The sequence below is a fragment of the Dryobates pubescens genome, chromosome 21, assembly GCF_014839835.1.
Source record: "Dryobates pubescens isolate bDryPub1 chromosome 21, bDryPub1.pri, whole genome shotgun sequence".
Lineage (NCBI taxonomy): Eukaryota > Metazoa > Chordata > Aves > Piciformes > Picidae > Dryobates > Dryobates pubescens.
The window spans coordinates 3,364,600-3,383,985 of NC_071632.1; the positions used below are offsets into that span (position 1 = coordinate 3,364,600).

The 19,386-nt window shown below is 51.1% G+C and overlaps 1 protein-coding gene across 1 annotated transcript in view; it reads left to right on the forward strand.

The window, feature by feature from the left end:
* The window catches only part of PLXDC2 (plexin domain containing 2), a 369,954-nt gene that overhangs the window by 234,960 nt on the left and 115,608 nt on the right, over positions 1-19,386 (forward strand). The gene's annotated exons all lie outside the window — the stretch shown is intronic.

The window sequence follows — 19,386 nt, forward strand, 5'->3', positions numbered from 1 at the left end:
TTGGAAGGAACCTTCAGACACCATCCAGTGCAGCCCCCCTGCCAAAGCAGCATCAGCTCGGGTAGTCTGCACAGGAGAGCATCCAGGTGCGTGTGGAAAGTCTTCAGAGAAGGAGGCTCCACAGGGCAGCCAGCTCCAGGGCTTCAGCACCCTCACACCAAAGAGGCTTCTCCTCATCTTGAGGTGAAACCTTCTCTGTTCCAGTTTGTCTCCTTTAGAATAGAATAGAATAGAATAGAATAGAATAGAATAGAATAGAATAGAATAGAATAGAATAGAATAGAATAGGACCAGGTTGGAAGAGACCTTCAAGACCATCGTGTCCAACCTATTATCCAACACCACCTAATCAACTAACCCACGGCACCAAGCACCCTATCAAGTCTCCTCCTGAACACCTCCAGTGATGGTGACTCCACCACCTCCTTGGGCAGCCCATTCCAATGGGCAATCACTCTCTCTGTGTAAAACTTCCTCCTAATCTCCAGCCTAAACCTCCCCTGGTGCAGCCTGAGACTGTGTCCTCTTCCTCTGGTGCTTGTTGCCTGGGAGAAGAGACCAACCTCTGCCTTTCTATAACCTCCTTTTATTCCTTGGCTTATTCCTGTGCACCACCCAAAAGAGCTTGGCCCCCTCCACTTGACCCCCACCCCTCAGCTATTGATAGACAATGATCAGATCCCCTCTCACCCTTCTCTTCTCCAGACTGAACAGCCCCAGGGCTCTCAGTCTCTCTCAGTCTTTGTTGTATCCAAGGCTGCTAATCCCACAGAAGTTCGTTTCCTGCCTGTATGTCTGAAGCAAGGCTGCTAGAGAGTCTGAAAAGCAGATGAGTCAAGCTGTGTCAGCATTTGTATGTTTATTCCTTTAGATAAACTCTTCTAATTTCCTTACCTGGGATCTGTCAATGTCAGAGGAAATGTCTGCACTTGGAATCTCATCACCTTCTCTGCCCCTACAGGGAATGCAGATTGCCTCACCCTGCTGCAGCCTTTATGCTCTGACTCTGGGAGTGCCTGCAGCGTGGTTTGCATGCTCAGGAGCTGGGGAGCAGAGTGCATGCAGCTCTTGTCTCAGCCACACCATGAAAAATCACTTGTCCATTGCCAGCCTCTTCACTCTAACACCATCCCTCCCTCAGCAGCAGCCCTGTCTCAAGGCAGTCATAGCTAAATGCATTCCCCTTGCAAATCATTCAGATTGATTTCATTCTGCTTTCTGAACCCAAGGCCACTGCCATAAAGCAGGTTCCCATGGATCTTTGTCAGTCTTCAACTGGGGCATCAATTTCTCTCCTCGTTTCCCACTCTTCCTTACACTCCTTGGCTCCATTCGCATCCTTTCCTCTTCCTGCTGTCGGGGTCCTCCTCTGGCTGTGACCTCCTCAGCCTTCAAGCTTTTGCATGCCTGTGCTTGTTCCTGAGGAGGTGGTTCTGGGTGTAAGGGGTGGAAAAGAAGCATTTAAAACTAACTAACAGCTTACTTCTCAGGTCTGGGTGACCCTGCTCTGGCAAGGGCAGTGGACTTGATCTCAGGAGGCCTATTCCAACCACTCTGTGATTCTGTGCTGCTGTGGGAGAGGACTTTCAGTGTCATTGCCCAGAGAGGCTGTGGAGTCTCTTCTCTGGAGACTGAATTTTGCCAGTGAGGGTTTTTTTCTGGCCTTTCTATGTCTTGAACTGGTAACTGTGACACAGAGCCCTGGTTTAATGCTAAGAACATGAAACACTGAACAAACAGAAGATTGCTGCTGTTGTTTTCAGGGGAAGCTCACCTCCAAACCAGACATTTCTTTTCATGGGTTTTGGTTCCATTTACTTTGAACAACTTCTTCATGTCTCAGTGCAGTGCAGTGATTGCTCTAGGCAGGGCTTTTATTTTACAGCTACTGCCACTGGCTCATAACCATAGAATCACTGAATAGGTTAGGAACAGAATAGAATAGAGTAGAATAGAAGTAGAATGGAATGGAATAGAGTGGAATAGAAGTAGAATAGAAGTAGAATAGAAGTAGAATAGAAGTAGAATAGAATAGAATAGAATAGAATAGAATAGAATAGAATAGAATAGAATAGAATAGACCAGGTTGGAAGAGACCTTCTAGATCATCATGTGGAACCCATCATCCAACACCACCTAATCAACTAAACCATGGCACCAGCACCCCATCAAGTCTCCTCCTAAACATCTCCAATGATGTCATTGGAGTTGGAAAAGACCTTTAAGATCATGGAGTCCAACCATTCTCTAACTCTACCAAGGCTGGGGCTAAACCATGGCCCTCAACACCACAACTCTGCCTCTTGGAAACACCTCCAGGGATAGGGATAATAATATATATATATATATATATATAGATGAAGACTCTAATCCTGTAGTAGTACTTGCTGATGTTGTGTGTGCTGTGTCAATAGTGACATTCACACAGGCTCCTGCAGTGGTGTGGAAAGCACCTTGCTGTGGTGTCTTTCTATCACATTATCACTAAGGTTGGAAGAGACCTCAAAGATCATCAAGTTCCAACCTGTCACCACAGACCTCATGACTAGACCATGGCACCAAGTGCCACATCCAATCCCCTCTTGAACACCTCCAGGGATGGGGACTCCACCACCTCCCTGGGCAGCACATTCCAATGACAAATGACTCTCTCAGTGAAGAACTTTCTCCTCACCTCCAGCCTAAACCTCCCCTGGCACAGCTTGAGACTGTGTCCTCTTGTTCTGGTGCTGCTTGCCTGGGAGAAGAGACCAACCCCTTCCTGGCTACAACCTCCCTTCAGGTAGTTGTAGAGGGCAATGAGGTCTCCCCTGAGCCTCCTCTTCTCCAGGCTGAGCAACCCCAGCTCCCTCAGCCTCTCCTCACAGGGCTGTGCTCAAGGCCTCTCCCCAGCCTTGTTGCCCTTCTCTGGACACCTTCAAGTCTCTCAATGTCCTTCTTAAACTGAGGGGCCCAGAACTGGACCCAGTACTCAAGGTGTGGCCTAACCAATGCAGAGTACTAGAGTGTCTCCAGGAAATGACGAGGTAACCAGAATCACTAGCAGGGGGTTCTTGTTCTGCCTCACCAACCAGTCCTGATCCTGGCTCTTAAAATGCAGGAGAAGAGCAGACAGGTGGGGTTAGGACCATCAGTGCAAATGCTGCTTCTCCTCCAAGTGTTAGCTGGCTCTGAGCTGCATTGTGTGCCAGAAACAATGTCGGCAGAACTTGGAGCTATGAGGATGGTTAAAGGACTTGAACACATCTCTCTCATGAGGAAAGGCTGAGAGCCCTGGGGCTATTTTGTCTGGAGAAGAGAAGACTGAGAGGGGATCTGACCAATGTCTATCAATATCTGAGGGCTAGGGGTCAAGATGAAGGTGTCAGGCTCTTTGTGGTGGGACTCAGCGATAGGATGAGGGGCAATGCACATTACTGGAACCCAGGAGGTTCCACCTTGACATGAGGAGAAACTTGTTTGGTGTGAGGGTGCTGGAGCCCTGGAGCAGGCTGCCCAGGAAGGCTGTGGAGTCTCCTTCTCTGGAGCCTTTCCAACCCCACCTGGATGTGTTCCTGTGTGACCTGTGCTGGGTGCTCCTGCTCTGGCAGGGGGGTTGGGCTGGATGATCTCTGGAGGTGCCTTCCAACCGCTACCATTCTGTGGTTCTATGGAGGGCAAGGTCTGCCCTGCAGTGCCCTTTAGACTGGTTTCATTTCACCCATTACTGTACTACAAAACCTGAAGCATAACCTACAACTCTTCATCCAACCAACCTGAAAACAGAAAGCCAGACCCTGTAAAACTGCATCATGACCCTCAGTGCCTGGGGCCACTTATCTTGAAAAGTCCTTTTGTAGCTATTTACTGAAGCAGAAATGGTGACTTTTGATTTCCAGCTGCTGCATGAGGCAGTCTGCTACCTGCCTCCCCATCTGAGAGCCACCACAAGCTCCAGAGGCAGCTGAGGAAGACCTGAATGGTGGCTGCTGTAAGAATCAAAGGACTTAACTGGCTTGTTAAAATGAGCATGGTGTTGTCCTGTTGTTTCTTCACAGCATTAAATGCTTATCAGTTTAAGAGTTATTAACTGAAGTGAGCCATCAGCATAGTTGCTGTATGCTGGGCTGGATTTCATCTCTCTCTCACTGGTTACTGCAGGGAAGCCAAGGAAAACAAGCTGTGGTTGGGCAATGGCTAAACAGTGCAGTAAATAAAACCTTGAAATGAACAGAGTTTTAATTAAAAGACATTAATAAAGCTTTAAAAGGGCAACAAAGCTGCTGAAGGGTCTGGAGAAGAGGGCTGGTGAAGAGCAGCTGAGGGAGCTGGGAGTGGTTTAGTGTGGAGAAGAGGAGGCTGAGGGGAGACCTCATTGCTCTCCACAGCTCCCTGAAAGGAGGTTGGAGCCAGGTGGGGGTTGTGCTCTTCTCCCACATAACTGCTGATAGGCCAAGAGGAAATGTCCTGAAACTGCACTAGGGGAGGTTTAGGTTGGAGATTAGGAAACATTTCTTTGCTGCAAGAGTGGTCAGGCATTGGAACAGGCTGCCCAGGGGGGTGGTGGAGTCCCCATCCCTGGAGGGGTTCCAAAAACGCACAGACATGGCACTTCAGGACATGATTTAGTGGTCAGGATGGTGTTGGGGTGCTGGTTGGGCTTCATGATCTTGGAGGTCTTTTCCACCCTTAATGATTCTATGCTTCTAAGTCAGTTGCTGTGAGCCCATTCTATTTTCCTGTGGTTCATGTTCTGCTCTCATTCCTTGACTTATGTGGGGGAGGTGTGATGTAGAAAGGAATAAAAATAGCTGTGAGGTGTTGACTAAGATTCTTGAATTCCCTTTCAGCCATCTACACCAAAATAAAGGTTTTCCTCCTTCTGAGCACATTTCCATGGATGGTGATTAGGAAGCATGATGCACATTAATGCATTTTGAGTCCTGTGTCCAGTTCTGGGCCCTTCAGTTTAGAAAGAACATTGAGACACTTGAATGTATCCAGAGAAGGGCAATGAGGCTGGGGAAGGGTCTGGAGCACAGCCCTGTGAGGAGAGGCTGAGGGAGCTGGGGTTGCTTAGCCTGCAGAAGAGGAGGCTCAGGGGAGACCTTCTTGCTCTCTACAACTACCTGAAGGGAGGCTGTAGCCAGGTGGGGGTTGGTCTCTCCTCCCAGGCAGCCAGCACCAGAATAATAGGACACAGTCTCAAGCTGTGCCAGGGGAGGTTTAAGCTGGATGATAGGAAGAAGTTCTCCACAGAAAGAGCAATTGGCCATTGGGATGTGCTGCCCAGGGAGGTGGTGGAGTCACCATCCCTGGAGGTGTTCAAGAAAGGCTTGGATGTGGCACTTGGAGCCATGGTTTAGTTGTCAGGAGGTGTTGGGTACTAGAAAGGTTGGACTTGATGATCTCTGAGGTCTTTTCCAACCTGGTTGATTCTGTGATTGTTGCGAGGGAGAAGAACCCAACTCCCACCTCACTCCAAGCTCCTTTCAGGGAGCTGTAGAGAGCAATGATGTCTCCCCTCAGCCTCCTCTTCTCCAGACTAAACACCCCCCAGTTCCCTCACCCCGAGTTCCCTCAGCTGCTCCTCACCAGCCCTGTTGTGCAGACCCTTCCCCAGCTTCATTGCCTTTTGCCTATGACTCCAAATTGTAACATGATTAAGTGCCAGCTCCAGTTGTGAGGAAGCAAGGGACACCTCACACTACAGCAGGTTGCTCACAGCCACCTCCAGCCTGGCTGCAAACACCTCCAGGCAGGAGGCTTCCACCACCTCCCTAGGCAACCTGTGCCAGGCTCTCACCACCCTCCTGGGGAACAACTTCTTCCTCACATCCAATCTCAATCTCCCCACTTCTACTTTTGCTCCATCCCCCCAGTCCTATCCCTCCCTGACACCCTCAAAAGTCCCTCCCCAGCTTTCTTGTAGCCCCCTGCAGACCGTGGAAGGCCACCACAAGGTCTCCTCTGCTTGCACTGCCCATAAAGAGCCAGCCAGCAGCTTGATTAGATAACAATTTCTCATGAAGAAGACTTTCTGAGGTTTTTACAAATACCTTTTTTTCCCCCCCCTGCCTCTGCAGCAGTGTGCTTTATGACCATTTGATTTGTTAATTCCAGCTCCAGCATGAGCACAGGCTTCTGATAACACAGAGGGGAGGAAGTTGTGCATCCAGCTGTGAAAATGTCCAGGGAATAACATTTGGCATTATTTCAGATGCATGCACCCCACAATGAGCAAAAAAAACCCACACTGCTGAAGCAGCTTTCATCCTCTGGTACTTCTCAGAACTCAGAGTGCTTCAAAATCTTGCCCTTAGATCTCCAGCTGCAAAATGCATTTATTCCACTTCTCATAACCATATTTTTTTCCCTTTCTTTCCATTGTTAGGGGGAGGGAACAGCACCGATGTTTGTGAGGCAGAGGCAATAGTATCACAGTGTCAGTCAGGGTTGGAAGGGGCCACAAGGATCATCTAGTTCCAACCCCCCTGCCATGGGCAGGGACACCCCACACTAGATCAGCCTGGCCACAGCCTCATCCAGCCTGGGCTTAAGCACCTCCAGGGACAGGGCCCCAACCACCTCCCTGGACAACCCACTCCAGGGCTTCACCACTCTCATGGGGAAGAACTTCCTCCTCCCCTCCAGCCTGAATCTCCCCACCTCCAGCTTCATTCCATTCCCCCTAGTCCTATCACTCCCTGAGAGCCTGAGCAGTCCCTCCCCAGCCTTCTTGGAGCCCCCTTCAGATACTGGAAGGCCACAATGAGGTCACCTCGGAGTCTTCTCTTCTCCAGACTGAACAGCCCCAACTCCTTCAGTCTGTCCACACAGCAGAGCAGCTCCAGCCCTCTGCTCATCCTCATGGCCCTTCTCTGGACACCTTCCAGCACCTCCAGATCCCTCTTGCAATAGGGGCTCCAGAACTGGAGGCAGTACTCCAGGTGGGGTCTCAGCAGAGCTGAGCAGAGGGGGAGAATCCCCTCCCTGGCCCTGCTGGCCACACTTCTCTTGCTGCAGCCCAGACTCTGGTTGGCTTTCCAGGCTGCAAGTGCACAGTGAGAGCTCCTGGTGAGCTTCTCCTCCCCCAGCACCCCCAATGTTAGATGTTAGGAAAAAGTTCTACACAGAGAGAGTGATTGCCCATTGGAATGGGCTGCCTGGGGAGGTGGTGGAGTCGCCATCACTGGAGGTTTTCAGGAGGAGACTTGATGGGGTGCTTGGTGCCATGGGGTAGTTGTTTGGGTGGTGTTGGATTGGTTGATGGGTTGGACGCGGTGATCTTGAAGGTCTCTTCCAACCTGGTTTATTCTATGTATTCTAAGTCTCTCTCCTCAGGGCTGCTTTCCAGCCAGTCCCTGCCCAGCCTGCATTTGTGCCTGGGGTTGCCTCGACCCAGCTGCAGGACCCTGCCCTTGGTCTTGTTGAACCTCCTGAAGTTGGCTTGTGCCCACCTCTCCAGCCTGTCCAGGTCCCTCTGGATGGATCCTTCCCTCCAGCTGTCTGCTGCACCACACAGCTTGGTGTCATCAGCAACCCTGCTGAGGCTGCACTCAGTGCCACTGTCCCTGGCACCCACAGAGATGTTGAACAAGCCTGGCCCCAGGACTGATCCCTGAGTGACTCTGCTTGTCCCTGGCCTCCACTGGCACATGGCCCCATGGACAGCCACTCTTTGGGTGCAGCCATCAAGCCAGTTCTGTACCCATCTGGTGGTCACCCATCACACCCCTGTGTCACCAGCCTGGAGACCAGGCTGTGGTGCGGGACAGTGTCGAAGGCCAGGCAAACGACATCAGTTGCTCTCCCCTCAGCTATTGATGTTGTCACCTGCTCAGAGAAGGACAAGAGGACAAGAGGAAATGGCCTCAGGTTGTGCCAGAGGAGGTTTAGGTTGGATATCAGGGAACATTTCTTCCCTGCAAGAGTGGTCCAATGGTTGTGAGGTCTTCAGCTTGGTCTACCCTACGTGAAGAGCAGCTCTCTCTTCCCTCTAGTATCAGGTGGTGGAATGAGAAGAAATGGCCTGAAATTGTGCCAAGGGAGGTTTAGGTTGGAGAATAGGAAACATTGCTGCAAGAGTGGTCAGGGATTGGCACAGGCTGCCCAGGGAGGTGCTGGAGTCACCATCCCTGGAGGGGTTAAAAAACCTGCATGGCCCTGGCACTGCAGGCCATGGTTTAATGGCCATGGTGGTGTTGGGTTGGTGGTTGGACTTGATGATCTTGGAGAGCTTTTCCAGCCCAAACAGTTCTGTGTCTCCTGTCAAAGCACTTGGGGCAGTTGTAAAGAGTGGTTGGGGTCACTTCATTGTTTGAGAAGTCGTGTTTTCTCTGCCAGCTCTCTGGGGTTTGTTCTGGCATCACTGGTGGTTACTGAGAAAACACAGCCTGGCTGGAAGGGCAGCTTGGGCACAAACATCCTCTGCCCATAAATACACACCTCAAAAAGGAAAGCTGATGTCTTACAGTGGTGTAATTATCAGCTGGGGTTGACCTCTCCTGCTGGACAACAAGTTCACTGTGAGGCAGCACTGTCCCCTCAGGGTGAAAAAGGGCAGTGGGCTCCTGGGCTGCATTCAGAAGAGTGTGACCGGCAGGCTGAGGAAGGTTCTCCTCCTCCTCTGCTCTGCCCCAGTGAGGCCATACCTGCAGTAATGTGTCCAGTTCTGGGCTCCCCACTTTAAGAGGGACAGGGATCAACTGGAGGGAGTCCAAAGAAGGCCACAAAGATGCTGAGGGGACTGGAGCATCTCACCTACAATGAAAGCCTGACAGCCCTGGTGCTGCTGGCCTGGAGAGGAGCAGCCTGAGAGGAGATAGAATAGAATAGAATAGAATAGAATAGAATAGAATAGAATAGAATAGAATAGAATAGAATAGAATAGAATAGAATGGAATGGAATGGAATGGAATGGAATGGAATGGAATGGAATGGAATGGAATGGAATGGAATGGAATAGATAGAGTATTCTATCCATAGAATCTATCTTCAGATATTCTTAATGCTGATCAAGACCTAAAGGGTGAGAGTCAAGAGGAGGGGGCTGAGCTCTTTTCAGTGATGGCCAGTGACAGGACAAGGGGAATCAACTAGAACCCAGGAGATTCCACTTGAACTTCATTCATTGAGGTGCTGAAGTGTGGCCAGAGAAGGGCAATAAAGCTTTTGAAGGGTCTGGAGAACAGGGCTGGTGAGGAGCAGCTGAGGGAACTGGGGGTGTTTAGTGTGGAGGAGGCTGAGGGGAGACCTCATTGCTCTCTGCAACTCTCTGAAACAAGCTTGGAGTCAGGTAAGGGTTGGTCTCTTCTCCCTGGTAACAAGTGGCAGGATGAGAGGAAATGGCCTCAAGTTGCACCAGAGGAGGTTTAGGTTGGAGATGAGAAGAAACTTCTTCCCTGAAAGGGTTCTCAAGCACTGGCACAGGCTGCCCATGGAAGTGGCTGAATCCTCATGGCTGGAGGTGTTTCCAAGAGGCAGAGCTGTGGTGCTGAGGGCCATGGGTTAGCCCCAGCCTTGGCAGAGTTAGAGACTGGTTGGACTCAATAATCATCAAATTCTTTTCCAGCCAAAGTGATTCTCTTTGTTCTTGAGCACTGCTGTGGCCTTACTCTCAGTAGTCAGTTGCCTTGCCAGGACATGCCAGAAGCTGGCCTGCTGTAAAAGCAACACCAGCACAGGGCTGGCAGGCAGCTGAGGTGCCAAGGAACTGTATTTGCATCTCCTTCACTGGAGACTTCCAAGGCCCACCTGGACGTGTTCCTGTGTGACCTGCTCTAGGTGATCCTGGACTGGATGATCTCTGGAGGCCCCTTCCAAGCCCTAGCACTCTGTGCTTCTGTGAGCAGCATGTCTGCAGGAGCCAGCAGGTAAGGTATGCATTGTGTGCATCATTGCAGAGCACTCCTGTCACCTCAGCACATGGCTGTGAAATGGGGACAGCGCAAGAAGATCCTGTTTAGCATGCAGTCAGCTTGTCCTTCAAGTCAGCAGACACTGAAATCGTATTTAGAGTGTATTTATGTGAACCAGGTGGTCTCCAAAGATAACAGTGTGCCAGGAGAGGCTTCAGCCAAAAGCAGAAGTGAGGAGAAGCAGCAAGGAGAGCTCATTTTGAATAGGTTTGCAGGGATCTTGTCACCTCATTGTCATTTGCTGCAGCAGGCTAGCACTCCTGTGAAGATTTTGACTTTAAATAAGCTCAGCTCATTTCTCCAGTTGGTTTGGCTGCCTTAGTTCTGGGCTTTTGGCAAGCCTTTCTCTAAGCTAATGTCCCTTGCTTCCTCACAACTGGAGCTGGCACTTAATCATGTTACAATTTGGAGTCATAGGCAAAAGGCAATGAAGCTGGGGAAGGGTCTGCACAGCAGGGCTGGTGAGGAGCAGCTGAGGGAACTCGGGGTGAGGGAACTGGGGATGTTCAGTCTGGAGAAGAGGAGGCTGAGGGGAGACCTCATTGCTCTCTACAGCTCCTGAAAGGAGCTTGGAGTCAGGTGGGAGTTAGGTTCTTCTCCCTAGCAACAATCACAGAATCAACCAGGTTGGAAAAGACCTCAGAGATCATCAAGTCCAACCTATGACCTAATACCTAACACCTCCTGACAACTAAACCATGGCTCCAAGTACCACATCCAAGCCTTTCTTGAACACCTCCAGGGATGGGGACTCCACCAGCTCCCTGGGCAGCACATCCCAATGGCCAATCTCTCTTGATGGGAAGAGCTTTCTCCTCACCTCCAGTCTAAACTTCCCCTGGCACAGCTTGAGATTGTGTCCTCTTGTTCTGGTGCTGGCTGCCTGGGAGAAGAGACCAACCCCCACCTGGCTACAACCTCCCTTCAGGGAGTTGTAGAGAGCAAGAAGGTCTCCCCTGAGCCTCATCTTCTGCAGGCTAAGCAACCCCAGCTCCCTCAGCCTCTCCTCACAGGGCTGTGCTCCAGACCCCTCCCCAGCTTTGTTGCTCTTCTCTGGACACCTTCAAGTGTCTCTATGTTCTTCCTAAACTGAGGGGCCCAGAACTGGACACAGGACTCAACATCTTATGAGTTTTATTAAAAGTCTTGGAGAAGAGAAAGCCTTTCCCTGGACTGTACCTGCTGCATGGCTTCAGGACTGACTCCAGTCTGTATAACCAGCAGGGAAGGGACTCTGAGGATCATCCAGTTCCAACCCCCCTGCCATGGGCAGGGACACCTCCACCAGCCCAGCTTGCTCAAGGCCTCATCCAGCCTGGCCTTGAACACCTTTCAGGAGGGGGCATCCACAACCTCCTTGTGCAAGCTGTGCCAGAGTCTCACCACCCTCACTCTAAAGCATTTCTACCTAATCCCCAGTCTAAATCTGCCCTCCTCAAGCTTCAATCCATTCCCCCTTGTCCTATCACTCCAAGCCCTTGCAAAGAGTCCCTCCCCAGCTTTCTCATAGCCCTCTTCATGTACAGGAAGGCTGCTCTAAGGTTTCTATGGAGCCTTCTCTTCTCCAGGCTGAGCAGCCCCAGCTGTCTCATCCTGTCCCCCTAGGGGATGTTCTCCATCCCTCTGACCACCTTCATGGCATCCTCTGGACCTGCTCCTGCAGCTCTATGTCCTTGTGTTTGGGACCTGAGAGCTGGATGTCAGTCTTGGGCAGGTGGATCAATGAGCACATTCTTGACCTTGCTCCAAGCATCTCTGGTTATATCATCATCTTTTCTTGTGCACACTCTCCCAGCTTCACCCTGATTTGTCTTCCCTTCCTGTCCCCAGTCTCTGCATTGTCGTCTTCCTGTTGCTTTGGCTCCTTCTCTATATTGATTTTATTCAACAGTGCATCCATTCTGCAGCCTGTTTCTGCCTGTGTTTCAGCCTCTTCTCAAACTTTTAAACCAGTGCCTGATACAGAATCTTTTTAGCTGAAAGCTCAGAATTATCCCCTAATAATTCTTAGGAGATTTGTTATTGGCTTTGGCATGAGTGGGAATCCATTTGTGATGCAGTTTAGCCTCTTCCTCCTCTCGTGTCTTGTCCTGAACTGCTGTGGGAGGGCAGAATAATTCTGTTTAGAGCATGCATCAGGAGGAAATAAAGACCCTGATTGTGGACCCTGCTTGGGACAGCCACAGAAATAATCATAGAAATGTTGAGCACCTCAGACTGAGAAGGACCTTCACATGATGAGAAGCTGGACAGGAGCAGGCAGTGTGAGCTTGCAGCACACAAGGCCAATGGCAGCCTGGGCTGCATCCAAAGCAGCATTGCCAGAGATCCAGAGAGGTGATTCTGACACTTAGCTCTGTTTTGCTGAGACCTACCCTTGAATACTGAATCCATGTTTAGAGACCTCAGCACAGGAAGGACATGGAGCTGATGGAGCAGGTCCAGAGGAGGGCACAAAAATGATCAGGGGAGCAGCTCTGCTGTGAGGACAGGCTGAGGGAGCTGGGGTGTTCAGCCTGGAGAATAGAAGGCTCCAGGGAGACCTAAGAGCAGCTGCCAGGACCTGAAGGGGCTACAAGAAGGCTGCAGAGAGACTGTTTGCAAAGGCCTGCAGGGACAGGACCAGGGGCAATGGCTTCAAGCTGGAGCAGAGCAGATGGAGATTGGATGTGAGGAACAAGTTCTGCACCAGGAGGGTGGTGGAACACTGGCACAGGCTGTCCAGGGAGGTGGTTGAGGCTGCATCCCTGGAGACATTCAAGGTGAGGCTCACCAGGGCTCACCTTGCTGATCTGATCTAGTTGAGGATGTCCTTGCTGACTGCAGGGAGGTTGGACTGGATGAGCTTTGGAGGTCACTTCCATCCCATATCATACTATGAATCTCTGTTCTCCAAAGCAGAGGGCTAATAAATCAGCCTTTGCTCAGATGTTTGTTCCTTAAATACATCTGAAATATCCAAAGCAGGCAGATAGAGATTGAATATAAAAATCAACATTACTATTCCAATGCCTTTTGGAGCCAGGTGCTGACTATTCTTCTGGTTTCATTGCTGGAGTTTCTTTCCTCTTTGAGTTTCTTTTCTCTTTTAAGTTTCTTTGCTTTCTTTAGCTCTTTTCAGTGACATTAGGGAGGCAGAAGCAGAGACCCTGCATGGAGCAGGAACCAAGGCAAGCCCACTGGTGGCACCCTGACATGGGAAGAAGGATTTTGCAGCATGAAATGAGCAAAGTGTGGGCTGCCTGTAGGCAGCTCTGCTCCATAAATACTCATCTGACCTGCCAGCTCAGCTGCAGCCAGAGGGCAAAAGGCCCTTGTAGGCTCAGTGAAGCAAGGCAGATGGTGGGCAGGGGAGACAAGGACCCATTATACTTCTGTTGCTGTTTGTTCCACTTAATTTCAGAAACTTCTTTAACCATTGAAGTCATTTTGCTGTTATGAGCCTGTTTCACCATTTTCATCTTAATCACTTGTTGTGTGGTCACTGGATAAAATGGCAGAGCTGAGGACAGCTGCATGAAGCTGCTTTCAGAAACACCAGAATTTTCAGGTGGTTTTCAGGTGCTTTGGGTTCTTTTCTAAAGAGACAAGATGAACTTCTGCCACTTCTTGCAGTTATTCTCAGCACAGGTTGAGTGGCCCTTGCCATGGAAAGAATGAAAGCCAGACTGCTTCCCTGATCCACTGCCATGAAGGTGATCAGAGGGCTGGAACACCTCTCCCTACGGGGACAGGCTGACCTGGCCTGCCTCAGCAACAGTGTGGCCAGCAGGAGCAGGGAAGTCATTCTGCCCTGGACTCAGCACTGGTTAGGCCACACCTTGAGTCCTGTGCCCAGCTCTGGGCCCCTCAGTTTAAGAAGGACATTGAGACACTTGAAGGTGTCCAGAGAAGGGCAACAAGGCTGGGGAGGGGTCTGGAGCACAGCCCTGTGAGGAGAGGCTGAGGGAGCTGGGGTTGCTTAGCCTGGAGAAGAGGAGGCTCAGGGGAGACCTCATTGCCCTCTACAACTCCCTGAAGGGAGGCTGTAGCCAGGTGGGGGTTGGTCTCTTCTCCCAGGCAGCCAGCACCAGAACAAGAGGACACAGTCTCAAGCTGTGCCAGGGGTGGTTTGGGCTGGAGATAAGGAAGAAATTCTTCCCAGCAAGAGAGATTGCCCTTGGGATGTGCTGCCCAGGGAGGTGGTGGAGTCCCCATCCCTGGAGGTGTTTAAAAAGACCCTGCATGAGGCACTTGGTGCCATGGCCTGGTTGATTAGTTAGGTGTTAGGTAATGGGTTGGACTTGATGATCTCTGAGGTCTTTTCCAACCTGGCTGATTCTGTGATTCTGTGACAGTTGGGGCTGCTCAGCCTGGGGAAGAGAAGGCTCTGGGGAGACCTTAGAGCTGCATTTAAATATCTGAAGGTGACTTACAAGAAGGCTGGGGAGGGACTGCTCAGAAGGGCCTGTGGGGATTGTATGAGGGATGATGGTTTGAAACTGGAGTAGGATGGATTTAGGTGGCACATCAGGAGGAAATTCTGCACAGTGAGAGTGGGGAAATACTGGAACAGGTTGCTCAGGGAGGTGGTTGAGGCTCCATCCCTGGAGTCATTCAAGATCAGACTTGCTGTGGCCCTGAGCGGCCTGATCTGGTAGGGAGTGTCCCTGCTGACTGCAGGGGTGATGCACAAGATGACCTTTGAGGGTCCCTTCCAACCCACTGCAGTCTGTGATTCTATGAAGTATTTTTCCTTTTACCTGCTCAAGCAAATGAACTGTTTCAAAGCACCAGCCTGGAAAAACCATCTTGTGTCACAACACCTAGGAGCAGGTTCTAGCCCAGTGGTTTCACAGCAATAAACCCAAAGAAGAAACCAATGAAAGGCTGCCTCTGTAATGAGTGAGTGGAGAAACTTTAAGGAGACATTGAGTAGAAGAATCTCATTATGAGAGCTGATTGATAGCCATGGAAAACTTCTCAACCTTGTGAGAAGGTTGAGGAAATAAATAGCCATGAGAAAAATTACAGAGCAGGGCTGGGTGCATTGTTATATCTTCATTGAGGATCTGGATGAGGGGATTGAGTCAATCATCAGCAAATTTGCAGCTGACCACCAAGCTGGGAGCAGATGTTGGTCAGTTAGAGGGCAGAAGGGCTCTGCAGAGGGACCTCGACCCACTGGACAGCTGGGCAGAGGCCAACAGGATGGCATTCAACAAGTCCAAGTGCCAGGGGCTGCACTTTGGCCACAACCCCAGGCAGAGCTACAGGCTGGGGGCAGAGTGGCTGAGAGCTGCCAAACAGAGAGGGACCTGGGGGTGCTGATTGACAGCTGCCTGAACATGAGCCAGCAGTGTGCCCAGGTGGCCAAGAAGGCCAATGGCATCCTGGCCTGCATCAGGAATAGTGTAGCCAGCAGGAGCAGGGAAGTCATTGTGCCCCTGTGTTCTGCATTGGTTAGGCCACACCTTGAGTCCTGTGTCCAGTTCTGGGCTCCTCAGTTTAAGAAGGACATTGAGAGACTTGAAGGTGTCCAGAGAAGGGCAATGAGGCTGGGGAGAGGCCTTGAGCACAGCCCTGTGAGGAGAGGCTGAGGGAGCTGGGGTTGCTTAGCCTGGAGAAGAGGAGACTCAGGGGTGACCTTATTACTCTCTACAACTCCCTGAAGGGAGGTTGTAGCCAGGTGGGGGTTGGTCTCTTCTCCCAGGCAACCAGCACCAGAACAAGAGGACACAGTCTCAAGCTGTGCCAGGGGAAGTTTAGGCTGGAGGTGAGGAGAAAGTTCTTCACTGAGAGAGTAATTCGTCATTGGAATGTGCTGCCCAGGGAGGTGGTGGAGTCCCCATCCCTGGAGGTGTTCAGGAGGGGATTGGATGTGGCACTTGGTGCCATGGTCTAGTCATGAGGTCTGTGGTCATAGCTTGGACTCGATGATCTTTGAGGTCTCTTCCAACCTTGGTGATTTGATGATTTGGTGATCCTGTTACCAGTTAAGTGGCTGATTAAAAGGAAGGAGGATTTAGGCTTGGCCCCTCCTCTCAGCAGCAGCAGCAGCAGCATGAGGGCAGGCTGTGTGTGAATTTGTGATGCACTGAGCACGTCTTGGTGGGGAAGGTTGCCATGGCAACACAGCAGAAAATCGATAAGGGAGTTGTGGTGCGATCGGCACAGGGCCTCACCTCCAGGGAAAGTTTGGAGCTCTGCAGAACCCAAGGGTAGTTATCAGCAAACTGCAGACACTTTAATTCAGCTGGCCACTTAATTTTATTCATGGGTGACTCTGGCTCCATCCTGTGAGATCATCCTGCTCTGGGAAAGAAAGAGCAATCTTTGCTGAGGCAGTTCCCTGAGGCCCTATCTGAGCTGAGGGGCCCAGAACTGGACACAAGATTCCAGCTGTGGCCTCACCAGGGCAGAGCAGAGGGGGAGGAGAACCTCTCTTCACCTACTAGCTTGAAAGGAGGTTGGAGAGAGAGGGCTGTAGGTCTTTTCTCCCCAAGTAATTAGCAGCAGGACAGGAAGAAATGGCTTCAAGTTGCTCCAGAGGAGCTTTAGGTTGGCTATTAGGGAAAGTTTCCTTCCTGCAAGAGTGGTCCAATGGTTGTGAGGTCTTCAGCTTGTTCTGCCCTACGTGAAGAGCAACTCTCTCTTCTCCCTAGGATCAGGAAGGAGAAGGCAATGGCCTGAAATTGTGCCGAGGGTGGTTTAGGTTGGAGCTTAGGAAACATTTCTTTGCTGCAAGAGTGGTCAGGGACTGGAACAGGCTGCCCAGGGAGTCACCACCCCTGGAGGTGTTCAAGGAGCTTGTGGCCATGGCACTTTGGGATGTGGCTGAATGGCCATGGTGGTGTTAGGTTGGTGGTTGGACCTGATGATCTTGGAGATGTTCTCCAACCCAAAGAATCCTAGGATTCTTCTCCCGAGTAAGAACTGATAGAACAAGAGGAAGTGACCCCAGGTTGCAAGCAGGAGTGGTTCAGATTGGACATAAGAGGAAAAATCCTTTACTAAAAGGGTTGTCAAGCCCTGGAACAGGCTGCCAGGGGAAGTGGTGGAGTCACCTATGGTTTACTGGCCATGGTGGTGTCAGGTTGAAGGTTGCACTTACTGATCTTAGAGGTCTCTTCCACCCCAAACAATTCTCTGATTCTGTAAGTGCCACCTCTAGGTGAGAATCCAGGGCCCACAGGGAATCACAGTATCACCAAGGTTGGGAGAGACCTCAAAGATCATTGAGTCCAAGCTGTCACCACAGACCTCGTGACTAAACCATGGCACCAAGTGCCACATCCAATCCCCTCTTGAACACCTCCAGGGATGGGGACTCCACCACCTCCCTGGGCAGCCCATTTGACCTAGCACACTGCTTGTCCCTGGGTACAGTCCTTGTGCAGCTGAGTGGTGACTAATCCTGTCCCATCCTCACTTGGGTCTTTTGGGACCAAAAGATGTTGTTATCTTTTCTGTCCTGGGGTGGGAGGCAGCTGCTGTAGGAAGGAGTTGGGGAAGCTTAATGTTCACCATGCTAGTTGGAGTGCTCTGCTGGGGGCTGACACTGGAGCACATGGAACATCCTTTCAAAATGAGAAACTGGAAAGTTCCAAGCTCAAATATTTGAAGCAGAGATGCTTCAAAACATTCTTGCAGTGGCACTGCCTCTGCAACAGCATCGACACAGGCACCAGCAGCACTGCACCAGACAATGCCTTTGCCTGCTTCTGAGCAGCTTTGACAACCACAGGGCAGCAGAACCCAGAGCAGGGAGGTGCAGGTCCCACAGCCCACCCTGGCCACTCCAACAAGCACTCTGCCTGTGACCCCTGTTGGGGGTATGGTTGGTGCAGTGATAGCCACGGGGCCCAGGAACGGGAGAGGAAGCAGAAGGCTCTCTGAATGCTTGTGACAGGGCCAAGGGTAACAGAGAAGTTCATATTTCAGCCTAGCAGCAGTCAGCAGGACAAGCTAGGGTTGAGAGAGGGTGAGGGATGACCCAGGAGAGAAAGCAAGCATGGAAAGTCTTGGGGGTGTTGGGTGCTGAGCAGCTCCCCAGGTGCCAGCAGTGCCCTCATGCAGCCCTCAGGCAGCTGTGTGCTGGGCTGCAGCCAGAGCAGTGTGGGCAGCAGGGCAAGAGAGGGGATTCTGCCCCTGGACTCTGCTGAGACCTCACCTCCAATCCTGCCTCCAGTTCTGGTGTGCCCAGCATGAGAAGTCATGAGGTCTGTGGTGACAGGTTGGACTTGATGATCTTTGAGGTCTCTCCCAACATTTGTGATAATGTGATACTGTGATACTGTATAGAATCCCTTTCCCTACCCTGCAGACATCCCTCAGTCAGACCTATGGAGTCAAACTTCAGCCCTGAAGCTCAGAAAGAGAGTCTTAAAATTCATGCAGAAAGTCAGTAGCAGAGGGGGGTGCAATTCTAAGCATGGGACCAGAAAGCCTGTTTCATGAGGAAAGACCCAAAGTCCTGACCATCTGCAGCCTTGAGAGAGAAGGGAGGGCTTCATTTCAGAGTTTAAGTGTTTAAAGGACCAAGGCAAGTGCCTTGGGAGGGAGCTGCTCGGATTAAAGAGAGTGGCAGAGCCAAAGACTTTCAGTTGTGATATCATGGTATAGCATCATAATATCAGTCAGGGTTGGAAGGGACCACAAGGATCATCTAGTTCCAACCCCCCTGCCATGGGCAGGGACACCCCACACTAGATCAGCCTGGCCACAGCCTCATCCAGCCTGGGCTTAAACACCTCCAGGGATGGGGCCCCAACCCTCTCCCTGGACAACCCATTCCAGGGCTTCACCACTCTCATGGGGAAGAACTTCCTCCTCCCCTCCAGCCTGAATCTCCCCACCTCCAGCTTCATTCCATTCCCCCTAGTCCTATCACTACATGACACCCTCAAAAGTCCCTCCCCAGCCCTCCTGTAGGCCCCCTTCAGATACTGGAAGGCCACAATGAGGTCACCTCAGAGCCTTCTCTCCTCTAGACTGCACAGCCCGAACTCCTTCAGTCTGTCCTCACAGGAGAGGTGCTCCAGCCCTCTGCTCATCCTCCTGGCCCTGCTCTGGACTCCTTCCAGCACCTCCAGATCCCTCTTGTAATAGGGGCTCCAGAACTGGAGGCAGTACTCCAGGTGGGGTCTCAGCAGAGCTGAGCAGAGGGGGAGAATCCCCTCCCTTGCCCTGCTGGCCACACTTCTCTTGCTGCAGCCCAGGATATGGAGAGAACTGGCAGCAAAGGGGAAAATTTCTCTCTGAGTATAAGCAGCTCAGTAGCAGTGAAAAGCCAGGATGAAATAAATATTCAATATAGGCAACTTAGTAGCGAGGAGCACCCTGCAAAGGGTTCAGTCTGCAACACTGCTGTCTTCAATTCCTTTCTTCATCAGCACTGAAAGGAGGGAAAAGCAGGAAGGACTTGGATAAATCCTGGCAACTTTAATTAAGGCATCAAAAGATCAGCTCAGTATCATTTTTTTTGCCCCTGGCCCTTCGTTCAGAA